General features: G+C 34.4%; 1 pseudogene; it reads left to right on the forward strand.

Annotated features, from left to right (window-relative positions):
* Nucleotides 1–7,897: 7,897 nt before the first annotated feature.
* Nucleotides 7,898–8,955, forward strand: LOC125840690 (putative F-box protein At3g16210; annotated as a pseudogene).
* Nucleotides 8,956–14,025: the final 5,070 nt, after the last annotated feature.

Consider the following 14,025-nt stretch of genomic DNA (forward strand, 5'->3'; position numbering starts at 1 on the left):
TTGTTACATGATAAATGAAACATGTATACATTTCTTATATTTTGTTTGTATGTATTATTAGTATGGAAAAGTCCTTTTGGCCAGAATGATAAAATAATATATTTCACACTAAGTTATTTTACCCTTTTGAATATTTTTACCCTTTTAACTTTAATACCTTTTAATTAAAAAATAAAAGATCAATTTATTTTAAAATAAAAAGGATATTATAGACTTTTTAAATTTCTGGCCGAACTTTTTGGTCATTTAGCACCACCCTATTAGTATATATAAGTATATTGCACAACTGTTGACATGTACTTCTGATAGATGTATTACTTTTATCAAAAATATTTTGATACGTATAATCAGATTTGTAAACATAATGTCAATTATGTATACATAATACCCTATAGGTATACGAAGACGTATCAATTGCATATCTTAGTCTTTTGATCATTTTTAGTTGGTAGGCATAGACTTAGTATGTTTGGACATTAGTCTTTTTTGTTTTACCTTTGAGATAACCAACATGGTGTGTTGTTTGGTTATAAATCTGTAATTAAAGTCAGTTGGTGATTAATACAAGGATTAGTTACCAAAAATAAAAAGGAGAATGAATGTCATGGAAAGAAATAAAAAAAATTGAGTCATTAGATTGACTTCAACATTAGCATCTTTCATCATAAAATGGTTCATGTGAGTACATGAAGTCTGATCTTTAGTTCGTTCATCATAATCATATTCATCATATCATAACAATCACAAAATTCTTTCTTTTTGAGGAAAAAAAATAATTCATGCTTAGCATAATTTTTTCATGATGATAGCTATAGAACACATGGAATAATATCATAATTAGAATATAAGAAATTTCATAATGTTTCATTGGGTTTAGTAGTGAATTATATGAACAAATATATAATTTTCATATTTAACCTATTTATCTTATTGAGGAGAATTTATGATGTTTTGAAAAAATATAGTGTGGGAAAGAACAATGATATTTTCGCAAAATATATATTCTTACACACTTTAATTGATCAAAACGCTTGAAGAAAGACTATAAATTTGAGGACGAACTCTAAAGTCTGTTCTTGAACCTTGACATGAGTTTTCTAAAAAATTCTAAGATTCTGATGTACACTCTTACTTAGAATTCATAAACATATGTTAGAATAACTTAAAATTACTTAGAATATGCTTCCCTTGATGTGAAAAAAGAAAAGACAAAAAGAGAGAATATTTATTCTATGGTTCAAGGAAGTAGAAAAGTGGAAGAATAATTAGAGAAAACATATTTATAGATAACTATGTTGGGTGATTACAGAAATAAGTCTAACTCTAGAATTATTTTGAAAAATTGACAACATTCCTTTTGTACATAGGACCATCCTAAATATCTCAAATGGTTGTCAACTAATGAGGAACATTTTCATGTGTGATTGTATGTTTGTGTCGATTCGTGTTTCTACACCCGTGGGTGAACCCTTAGTGGTGGATCGATTGTATTGATCCTTTCTTGTTACTTTGACGGGGTATGACATTTGGGTAGACTTGATCATATTGGGATGGTAGATTTCAATGTCAACTTGGGTTTGGATTGACTCTCTCCTCATCATGTTATTCTTGATTGTAATGCTAAGACAATGACCTTAGTGATGCCTGGAGTTAGGGGTGTACAAAATCGAATAAAAAATCGAACCAAATCGCAAATCGAGTTAAACCGAACAAAAAATCCGATTAGTGGTTTGGTATTGGAAAAAAAAAACCCGACTATATTTGGGTTGGTTTGGTTTTAACTAAAAAAAACCAACCCGAGACCAAACCAACCCGACATTATATATGTAATTTTTAAATTTTATTTTATACATAAAAATATTTACATTGATATAATCTTAAAATATTTCTTATACTATTTCATAGTTTTTATCTTTTAATATATTATTTCAAGTTTAAAACTTAGAATTCGGAATGGTCCAATAAAGATTATAGTTCACAGATGTTGATAATTATAATAAAACTTAAATCAAAATCAAATTAATACAAATGCAAAAAGAAAATCAATTCAACACTAAGAATGACAATAGTATTGAATATTTGTTCTTTAGTTTTACATTGGTTTAGACAATTAAAATACATAATCTAATTTTAATTTTCTTTAAATATTTAGTAATGTAACTAATACTTATTAAACTTATTTTAGCATGATTTAGTTCTTTTAAATTATGATCATTTTCATTATGACTTTGCAATATTTATTTATATGATGATTTCATTATTATTTTTTATTGAATATTTTAGTGTCATCACTCATCTCATATTTTATGTTATTTTCTTAAGAAATACCTTAGATAATTGTATTTTGATTGGACTAAAGAAATATTTGGAGCACAAGTTAATTATATGTTTGTATGCAAACTTTACCGAAAAAATCCAAAAACTTGAAAAAAATCTGAGGTTTATTAGTTTGGTTTGATTTATAAATTAAAAAATTCATCACAATGGTTTGGTTTGATATTTGAAAAACCCGAACCAACCCAAGGTTGAAAAACCCAAAAAAATTCGAATTTTATTAGTTTGGTTTGGTTTATAAATTTAAATTTTTTACACAAATGGTTTGGTTTGATATTTGAAAAACCCGAACCAACCCGGTCATGTACACCCCTACCTGGATTTCTGAGAGTTGAGTGGAAGGGTGCAACAGTAGTTCTGGGTATGGGGTAATGCGCCTGCAGTGCGCCCCAACCGAGATGTTTCTAGTGTGTTCTCTTGTGTGCTCCTCCGGGTTGCATCCATGCTTTCCTCCTCTGCTTTAGCTCCCAAGTGCTTGATTTTGCTTTGAATTTCCTGCATTTGCTAATCACACGTTTTAGTGCATAATCATCGCAATACCAATCAAATAATAACAATAAGAATAAAATGCTCTTAAAACTAAAAAGGTGCATGTGAGTAAAATATAGTAAATGGGCATATAAATATACCTAAAATCACCACCCCACACATAAAATCTGTGTTTGTCCTCGAACAACTCTTTACACAATTGCTTTCACTTCACCATTAACACCTAAGAACTTGCCCACCCGCACTTGCGTCAACCAAAGTCTTTTAGTCATTTTTTTGTAGTTCACCTCTAATGCAATAATACACCTTTACTTAGCACCAACAGGGGAAGACCTAGGTTGTGTCGAGGGGGTTCACTCGATCGAAAAATTACGTTATATATATAGGGCCAAATTCTGATTTTTTGTGTACATATATTAAAATGAACCCCCTGAAAACAAGTGAGAAGCTTTTGCTCAATGGATAAGGGGTTCAACAGTGACTTTTACGTCGTGGGTTCGAATCCCATGCGCAACAATTCCTCTTCTCTTATTATTTTACCCTTTTTAATGCATGGAATTGGGCTCAACTTTTGGGCTTGGATCATCTTCTCTTTTTCATTATTTTTTCTCTTTTATGCCATTTTTTATCTAATTTGTTTTTGTTTAAATTTATTAGACACATTTTTTTCATTCTTCTTATATCTATTTGTCATTTTATTTCAACGTAATTTTATGTACAACTCTTTAAAAATGATGAATTATATATATAAAGATAAATTAGATGTAGTTGAATGAAGAAACTAAAAATCGTCAATATCCTTTTAATAATATATATTTAATAGAATTCATGGAATTTCTTTTCTATTTTTTCAATTCTATTTTAGAGAGATGGAAACTAAAACTTATTTGATTTATTCATCATTTTTTTTTCAACAAGTGATGACTAACCTAGTAAATTAAACTACATGAACTAAAAAATTGACGATGCCATTTATTTATCTTCTGAATATGCATTATAATATTAGTAAATCTATACTTACACACTTTAAGAGAATCTTGATAATTTTCCTAGTAATATGTGTTTGAATGGATACTACTTTAAAAAATTTTAAAATGCAAAATAAAGTAAAACATTACAAAATAAAAGTATAAAAAGTACAAGAAATTTTAAGAATGTTCAATGGAGCAGGATAAAAGTAGGAAGAAATGCTTAATGCGGTACGATAAGGTAATATAAATTTAGCGGGTTAAGATAAATATTTTTCTTCTCCGTCTCACTTCCTTTTTCATCCTTTAATTTTCACGTGTTTTAGGAATTAACTTATGTAATACAACTGATCCACTATTTTTTTTTATCGTCGTAGCTTTGTTCTCAATATCTTTGATTAGTTTGGTGTTAGCTTTTATCAACCAATGAGATACCTTGTACAAAAAGCATGTCGGGGTTACTATGCTCACCGTGCACTTACATTACCGCATGAGCTTCTTCTTTAAATTTCGAACCCCCTAAGCTTAATTCCTAGATCTGCCACTGAGCACCAAGGTACTCCACAAGACACAACATAACCTGAATAATGGAATCCTTACAAATTTACCAAGCCAATATGATCATGCATGAACAATACAAACAACAATAAACCGAAGCATGTTTCATGAGTGCCCTCAGTATTTTGGTAAATCCCTTCTCTCATTACACTTTCATTTTCACAAGCATTCAAATTTAAAGGGCCTATATTTCACATAATAGGCGCCCACTCTCACAAGAGATGTTTCTAAATATCAAAACATGCCATAGGCATGCCCTTAGTGTATAATGACATTGACAGATACATTCCATCACGGAATAAAAAGGGATTTATTTGGTTTTAATTTCGGCTTCGGGACAGGGAGAATACTTTTGGATATATTTAGTGACTTACCTCCCTAATGCACTTGTTTCACAACACGACACTTCACAATTTTCCCCTCTTTTACCTTACTTCTCTCTTTTGCTCACACCCTTTGAACTTTCTTTTTATCTGTTGGTTTCCGCACTTTGGTACTCTTGCTAGCATATCACTTTATTTATCTTACTATATCATCACTTTTTTTTCCATATGCAACAAGCACTTTGAAATTTAATTTATGAGCTCTTTTCACCATCTCTCTTCTCTACTACACTCGCCTTCTCCCTTTTTAGCCACACTGTTTTTGATTCAACCCTTTCTTCACCACATAGTGCATTACAAAACATTGTTTGGATCGAATTGAGAGAGAGTATCAAAAAATGGATTAGACTCATCATGCGCTTAACAAAGAAACATGCTACCAGGCTCCAAAAGGGATTTACTAGGGATAATGTCAAGGAGGCATAAACATAGAATTGAATGGGCTATACAAGGAAATGCCTAAATCATATTCATGCAAGTCAATTTGTCACAATACACACAGGGCAAGTTCTAGATGCTATTCTATGCATGAAGCCAATCAAAACCTCACCACACATGGAACCATGATGCATATATAGGGATACAAATATTGTATGGTCACACACAAACATATTGAGTTTACATACACAATTAAGCTTGATTTCTCTCTATTTAGAGCCCAATTAAAGAACTTATTTATCTCTCAAGAGTTACTTCTTGGGTCTACATGATTAACGATGAACTACCCATGAGTCCATGACGTCTGGCTAGCTTCCAACCTGGGCTTCAAAGTACCAAAGGTCAATTTTTCCACACTATCAACCTATGACTAATTTTTCGTTAAGATGGTCATCATCCATCCATCATCGGGAACAATCACTTATATAATGACTTACCAGACAAGACACAAGAAAAATCTACTTGGTTCGATGGACTATCCTCGGGAATAAAACGAAAAACAAAAGCTGAGGAACCCATTGTGAAAAATAAAAACACTCGATAAAGAGTAAACAATAATCTTGGATATTAATCTCCCACCCTAAATTTAGACAAAGAACATTCCCTAGTTCTACAATTAAAATCATAAGTAAAGAGTGAAAGATATAACTCCCTAGTCCTCTAGGGCTCATCACCGTCATCCTCAACATTTTCATCTGTCATATTTGTGGCTCCATCCGCTGTCATGAGCGACGTACTAACATCATCTAACTCCTCTTCATCAACATCATTGACTATGACCTAATCATCATCAATCACGTTTGGTTTTTGAAATCGGATAACAAAATTGTGGTTTGTTAGAAGTTTTAGAATTTTAGAGGCTTTAAGTTATTAAAAGTGGTTTTTGTCAATAACCAGACCTACGAGCCTTTGAATGGAATTTTGTTAGATCTATTAGCTGCAGAATACGAAATTTGGTCAAGGAGTGTTATCGTTCTCAATTTCAAAATCTTTATGTAGATTTGAGATCTTTTGTTGGAAGTTTAAGTGTATTTAGGCTAAGAGTTAACTTTGGTTAATGTTTGGAGTTCGGATGCTGGGATTGGATATCCGATGGCACCATTGGACTCGGGAGATGATTTTAGGCCTCGGTGAGGTCTTGGTTCAATTTTTAGAGATTCCGAAGGCAGTTTGGCATATTTGACGTAAGTTAGTTTATTAAGACTTTAATGGGTTCCGGGTCAAGGAGACCTCAAATCCATGTCTCAATGGTTCCATCGAGTTCAACACATCAAATTAGTTGAGTAGCATATCTAGTTTGTGTGCTCGAGATTTTGAACATATCCCGACGATCCTTTTAGTGAATTTTGTGTCTTAGTGAATTGTTGTTGTTGTATCTGATGTCTGATAGGCCTTCTTCGCGATCATGTGGCTCTTGAGTCACGATTGCGTAAGTGTGTTTTCCTAAGATTTGCGATCGTGTGGAGGGTATCGTGATCACATAATAATAATGTCCTAAGCATCGTGACCTCATCATACCTCATCGCAATCTCAAAGGTCATTAATTAAATGAGTTGACCAAATTTTCCTCTTTGCAATGGTGTGGGTTTAGTTGTGATCGTGTAGAGTAAGCAATTTGGGAGTTTATTGAATTCAAAAATTGAGGTTTCTTCCCCATTTCACATTTTTTTATCATTAAGAACTCTTGGGAGGCAATTTTATAGGGATTTTTCAAGATTTGGGTAAGCGATTTTAACTCCCCACCTTTACTACCCATTGATTATTCCTTGATTTTATCATCTAATCCTCTATTTTGAATTTAAACTTTGGTTGTTTCCCTTGAACATAGATTTTTAAGAAAATGGTGATTTGAGCTTGTTCAACTCATTTTTCGACATGGTTTTCACTAATGAGTTTCAAAACATTAGCGCATCATGATTTTATATAAATTTCCAGATTTACCCTTAGTCCTTGGAAATGACACTTTGGGTGGATTTGGAATTGCTCCACTTTTTGACTTGTACTCTTTTGTTGCCGCTTTGTACACAAGTCTACCATGTTTTGAGTTGGATCTCTTTTGGTTTATATATATATATATATTATTACTTGTCGTTATGGATTTTGTATTACTTATCTACTGGTGGGTTATATTAGGTGTCATCATGACTCAACTTTTCGGGTCGTGACACTTATGAGCTTAGTCCTATATTGAACAAGTAAAAATGGGCGGAATGAGTATTATTTATGCATTTTCCTTTTCCTTTTAAGCTATAAAATAGATTCTTTCTCATACTTCCTTCGCCCCATATTATCTTTTCACATTATGTAAAATATTTGTTTCAAATAATCGGTCAATTTTTACACAATCAAAATAGAATTAATTAAAAAATTTCTATGTTGAGCCTTAAAATAATTATTTGAATAAGACATAAAGAAAATATATTTAAAAGAATTATAGGATAAAATCAGATTGAAAATTATTTTTATTCCTTAAATGGGTGGTTAAAGGAAAAGTAGTCAAAGTAATATGAGAAGGAGACCGTGGTATTTATATTTGCTTGACTAATTGCAGAAAAAAATTTAATATGAGAAAGTGGTCAAAATATTTTTGATTTACATGACTAAATGTAGAATAAAATTTAATGTTGGTAAAATGAATTATGGTAACATAAATGAAGGATAAGACTGAGGGAATTTTTTCCTTGTCTATTTAAAGAAGAAGAAAATTGCTTTTGTTGAAACCTAAAAATGAATGATTGCGTGGTTTATTTCACTGAAGATATAGTGAAGGAAATTCTGTTGAGGTGTCCATTGAAGTTGTTGTTGCGGTTGAAATGTGTCCGCAAGTGTTGGTATGCTCTTATCAAAAATCCTGAATTTGTTCAACAACAGTTGAAGAATCATAGCTCCCCACAACTCCTCACTTATACTAATGGTACCCCTGATGATCCTGACCATGATTACTGTTCCATAACTTTGATTTCTGAAGAAAATCCGCAAACGTTCAAAGGTATGACACACCTTATAGGTTCTGTGGACGGTTTGTTTTTAATGTATGGAACAATTGATGGTACGATTTCATGTACATTGTGGAATCCTGCTACTAGGGAGGTGAGACCCCTTCTTTTCCCTCTCCCTGCACCCATAATCCATGATGCCCCTGTGTTGGGGTTCGGATTGGACCCTTTGACTAACGACTATAAAGTGGTTTACTTTCATTGCTATCTTTGGCATGAATTTGCAGCAACAATCTATTCCTGTTCTAGGGACTCATGAAGAATTTTGAAACCTAAAAAATCGTTCCCTTTCTATACAGATGTGAGAAACACATTTGGTATTGCTTATTTGAATGGAACTTATTACTAGCTGCTACGAGGGGGCCACCATTGTGATTACACCATTTTTTATTTGACTTTGGGAGTGAGATGTTTGAAGAGATTGAAGGGCCAGATTGTAACTTTGTTTATACTTCTGTGTTGGGTTTGATGTTGATGGATGATTCCATTGCTATCTTGAACTATAACCGATGTAGTATGCTTGATTATGATATATGGGTACTGATCCAACCAGGTGTCTGGAACAAACTTTTTACCTTTGAATGCATCAGACTAATTAAATCGTGTTATGATAGGTCTCTCATTTTCGCTGATAAAGCTTCTCGTCTGGTCTCCTATAATGTCCGGACTAAGACAACGAGGCATTTAGGATTTCAACATACAAGCTTGGGAATAGGTGCAAAATGTAGTGGTTGTGGGGTTTTTTATTATAAGGAGAGCTTAGTAAAACTTACACAACGAGATGATTGAGAGTTGGTCCATTAATCGTCTGTTGAGCTTATAAACATGTTCACTCAATTTCTTAGTTCTCATTTATGTATCAAATGTTTGTAATTGATCTTATTAGGTATGTAAAATTACTTGAGCAGATGATAGATATCACATTTTCTTATGCAGTCTACTTGTTTTGTTTTCGTCATTGGGTCTTTAAGATCTGTGAGTTTGATGCTTGCTGCAAATTAAAGATATAGTTATATAATCTTGTTAAACACTTTGATTAACTCATATGTATTTGTGTCCTTTACTTTATTTATGATGGTTTGAGTGTTGCAATTTTCATGATGTGTGCTTTGTAGAATCAAGTTTTCAAGAACTCCTCAATTTCAGCCTAATTCAAGAATGAAAGCAAATTCAAGAACACATATCAAGAACATCAAACTTTCAACCTTTTTAGGACGAATTCATGTTGAAATAAACATGTTTGTCACGTGGGTGAACGAACCCAACGTTATGAAAGTCTCACATACCTCATAGGGATCACCCCTTGGCGAAATCCACAAGCAATTCTTCATGAACTTGGTAATTCTTTACTTCTCCTTATCTAGACAGCCCAACTTCAAATGGGCATATCTCCCTCATATGAACTCAAAACTGAGCAAAATCAAAGGCGTTGGAAAGATAATTCAAAGATTTCTCCTACGGTATCTTGTATCACACCTAACTTGTAATACCCCGTATCTGAAACAAACCAAAAATGCAGATTTTCAGAAGTTGCAGGTGCCAGCGACGGAAGTCAACTACGGACCGTCAGTCGACTGACCGGCCGTCAGTCTGCTCCGTCGATAGACCAGTCAACTTTCAGTCGCAAATGACGGAAGCCAACTATGGACCGTCAGTCAACTGATGGCCCATCAGTCAGCTTCGTCGATGGGTCAGTCAAATTCCAACCATCAATCGCGAACGACGGTCGACCAGTACGGACCGTCAGTCGACTCACGGTCCGTCAGTCCCGTTCGTCGGTCACTCCGACAACAGTTAAGTCAGGGGTCTTTTGGTCTTTTCCTATTTCGTTGGACCCCTAAGCTAATCGTTTAGACCCTAAATTATGAGGTTTTACTCAGTTTAAGCCTAGAAACATAACTAGAACTTACCTAAGTCAAATTATTAATCAAAACTTAGAAAATTAGAACGCTAAGAGGAGAAAGAAGTCAAGAACCCTAGTTCAAGAACGCAACAAGTTTTCTTCAGTTCCAGCCCAGAAATCAAAGGATTTCTTCGTGAAATTCGTCACCAGGTATGTGGGATTTCACTAGTGCGTTCCTTTCACCCATTAGGTCCCTAGTTTTCAGTCAGTTTCTTGATTCCCTTGTTATGACTAGACCTAGGGTTTCTTGAATGTTAGAATTATTGGGTTCCTAGCTGTTAGAATGATCCAAATCAGATTAGTATGTTAATATTCAGTTTATTGCATGATTTCCAGAACCCTAGCTATGCATTTCTTTAGTTCTTGAATTACACATGCTAGGTTAGATATTTATTTATTTTTTGGTAACTAACAGGATTTTATTCATCACCATAACAAACATTACAAACCCATAGTTCAGCCACATCTCAGCTGACTATAGGTAAGATATTTCAGTTATTCAGTTATACATGCCTCAGTTATTAATGCATCAATATCAGTTTAATTGTTGCATTCTCAGTTTACATGTTCAGTTTGAGCTATCCAATAACTTACATAAATTTAGTCATAATGTGTTCATTACTTAATCCATTGGGAGTAGCATAATATCGAGTTGGACTAGGGTTCAGCGTACCCATATAGTCCCAGAACTACTAGCCACTAGGTTGTAAGTCCCCTCTGTGGGCATCATTTCAGCGATCACGCCAGCATGCCTCTATACCTCTGGCAGGGTATATTGGGTCCTCTTGATGAGACGTATACATCGGACTCCATATTTAGCTCATGTGGTTTTATGTCGGCTATTAGTAGCTCCCACAATTCAGTCAGATTCTATTGCATTGACCAAGTATATTCAGCATTCAGTCTTAGTATGTTATAAATTGGTCATTACATTCAGTTAGCTCAGTATTCAGTATCTATATCATGTTCAGATTATTTCATTGCTTTATTGCTTTGTTCAGTTATATATTATTTCAACTTTACTCTATCCTGCATGCTCAGTACCTTTCAAGTATTGAAGCATACATGCGTTACATCTTCTCGTGATGTAGGTTCAGGTTCTCAGCATCCAGATCACGCTTAGATCGATTCCTGATCTCCAGTTCAGCAGAATTAGTGGTGAGTCCTCATTCTCCGAGGACAATAGTCATGAGTTTCTTTTAAGTATTTTTAGTCCTTTAGTTTCAGTTTTGCTAGACCTAGCTGGGGCATGTCCCAACATTTCTAGTCAGTTAGAGGCTATTTTCAGACATAGTTAGATTCAACTTAGTATTGAGTTAATATTTTCTTTGTATTAAACTCATCAGTTTTCATTCATCTCAGTTATAGTATATGGGTATTCCCTATCATTTCAGATTTATTTATGATTACAGCTTATGCATCAGTTTATTATCTTTAGTATGCTTATGATCATGCCATCAGGGTTAGCTTGGGATCCCTTGTGGTCTTAGGTCTCGTGTCCGCGTCTCAAGGGTAGCTCGGGGCGTGACAAACTTGGTATCAAAGCAGTAGGTTGAAGTGTACTAGGATGTCTAAAAAGCCGCACTAAGTAGAGTCCTTTTCATGGGTGTGAAGTGCACCACATCTAATGAGGGGGAGGCTACATAGTGTTTTAGGTAATCTTCATTTTGTTGTTACTCTTATCGTGCGTAAGGTATGATCTAAATTCCATTCTAACTCGACGTTCTACGTTTCAGTGATCATGCCTCCTCGTAGAACTAACACCAGTAATGTAAATGCCAGGAACGCAAACGCAGCTCCTCCAGTCCCTGATCAAGAAGTGTCGAATGTAGAGTTCAGGAACGCCATTCAGATGTTGGCTCAGAGTGTGGCCAACCAGAACAATCAGCGGGTTCAAGCTCATGTGAATGAAAATGGTGGATCAGCAGCAGCGAGGGTCTGTGACTTTGTTAGGATGAGTCCGCCTGAGTTCTTAGGATCACAGACTGGTGAGGATCCCCAGAATTTCTTGGATGAGATCAAGAAGATCTTTGAAGTGATGCAGGTAACTGGGAATGATCAGGTTGAGTTAGCATCTTACCAACTTAAAAGGATGTGGCTCATATATGGAATACTCAGTGGAAGGAGAACAGGGGTACAAATACAACTCCTATTACTTGGAATTGTTTCAGGGAAACCTTTTTGGATAGGTTTTCCCCCATAGAGTTGAGAAAAGAAATGACCCAGAAATTTATGAACTTAAGGCAGGGTAACATGATTGTAACAACCCTTTCGAAATAATATAAGCCTATAATAATATAAGCCAATAACTCACGAGATTTTTGCATATATATTGTCCTCACACGAGTAAAAATGATATAAAAAGAATATTAGCAACTTTCGAGTACCCAAACTAGGTGGTTCATGCTTCACGCAATGATTCAAAATTAGTGGTAAATTTAACATATTACAAGACTTGGGCTTACACAACCCAAAAGAACAAAACATAGAGTCCTACTTATTACAACCCATGGTGACATGATCACATTAGTCCTCAAAATTTCATGTAAATATACACCACATAGATCATGTACAATTCCAAGGTTTATACAAAATATAGATGCCTATATGCAATTGTGATCTTCCATCACCAATGGCCAGCTTCATGCCTCCTATCGATCATTCCCTACGATAGAAATACGTATCTCTAAGCATATAGCTTAGTGGTGTAATAACTATAGGTTCGGAGCCATCAGATTCACAAAACTACCTTTCTCAAGTCATGGGCAGCATAATCGAACATAATAAATAAATCAAGTAAACAGTATATCAAGAGTATCAAGTTCGATATTTAGAGGTCCAAATGTCAAGAACGCTCATAGTACCATTTTTCAAAAGATTCAATAACAAGGCTCTCCCAATATGTACATCATGTCTTCACACCAAGCACAATCAAGTATCAAGAAGAGTCGACGCCCTGTATCAAGAAGGGTCAAAGCCCAATAATCAAGAGAACCAAGAACCATATTAAAAATGGCTTTCTAGTTTGTACTTAAAATGGACAACTTCCATTCTTAAGACGGACTAAAAATCCAGAGTCAAGATGGCAAATGATCCGAATCAAGAGGCATGCCAATAGTGATAAAGTCACAGCCACAAGAAGGACAAGGTCCCAACAAGAGTGCCAAGTGATCAAACAATCTGTACAAGTGGGCGAGTTACACAAGCGTCTTTAACGTCTTAAAGGATACCAACACGACAATGCAAAGTGACAAGAGGTAACCAAGGTACCAAGATCAACCTTCAGATATACCAGTAGTTAAAAGAGTACAAATACAAGTTTATACACAAACCTCAGTGCTTTAACAAAGAAACAGTCCAACACAACTTCAAGAGTTCAAACCGTAGACCAACCAATGTATCAAGCTCCTCAATTGGTTCACGAGTATATACAACCTTTAAAATACAATTAAGTAACTTCTTTAATCCCTAGAAGCTCAATAATATTGATGTAAAACAGGATTATCATCATAAGTAAGATTAGCTGTACAAACACAACTATGCTCCCAAAACAGTGATTCTGGCCAGCCTAGTACCTCATGTCGCAACTTAGATTTGAAAGGAAAACGGAAAAACTAGACTTTATAGCCTTCATGAAAGATGTATATACATCTCTTAAGGTTGCAAAAAAAAAGAATCACCGCAAAATATATTTTTACACCAAGATATAGTCAAAACACTAACAGTTGTTCATACAGATTTGAAATTCCAAAATTGGACAGAACTTGTCCTATGTTGCGTCCAATATTTGGAATCCATAACAGCTAATCATAGTTTTACATAAACATAAGAGTTGTAGGTCTACAAATTAGCTTTCCAAATCATATTTATTCACTGTAAACTAAGTTCTAGAGCGAGAGATATGCATAAAATACCAAACACTACCCAGCTCAGAAACAAGTTTGTCACTTACCAAC

This window comes from Solanum verrucosum, unplaced genomic scaffold (genome assembly GCF_900185275.1).
Source record: "Solanum verrucosum unplaced genomic scaffold, falcon-dt-bn FXZP01000176.1, whole genome shotgun sequence".
NCBI classification, from domain to species: Eukaryota; Viridiplantae; Streptophyta; class Magnoliopsida; order Solanales; family Solanaceae; genus Solanum; species Solanum verrucosum.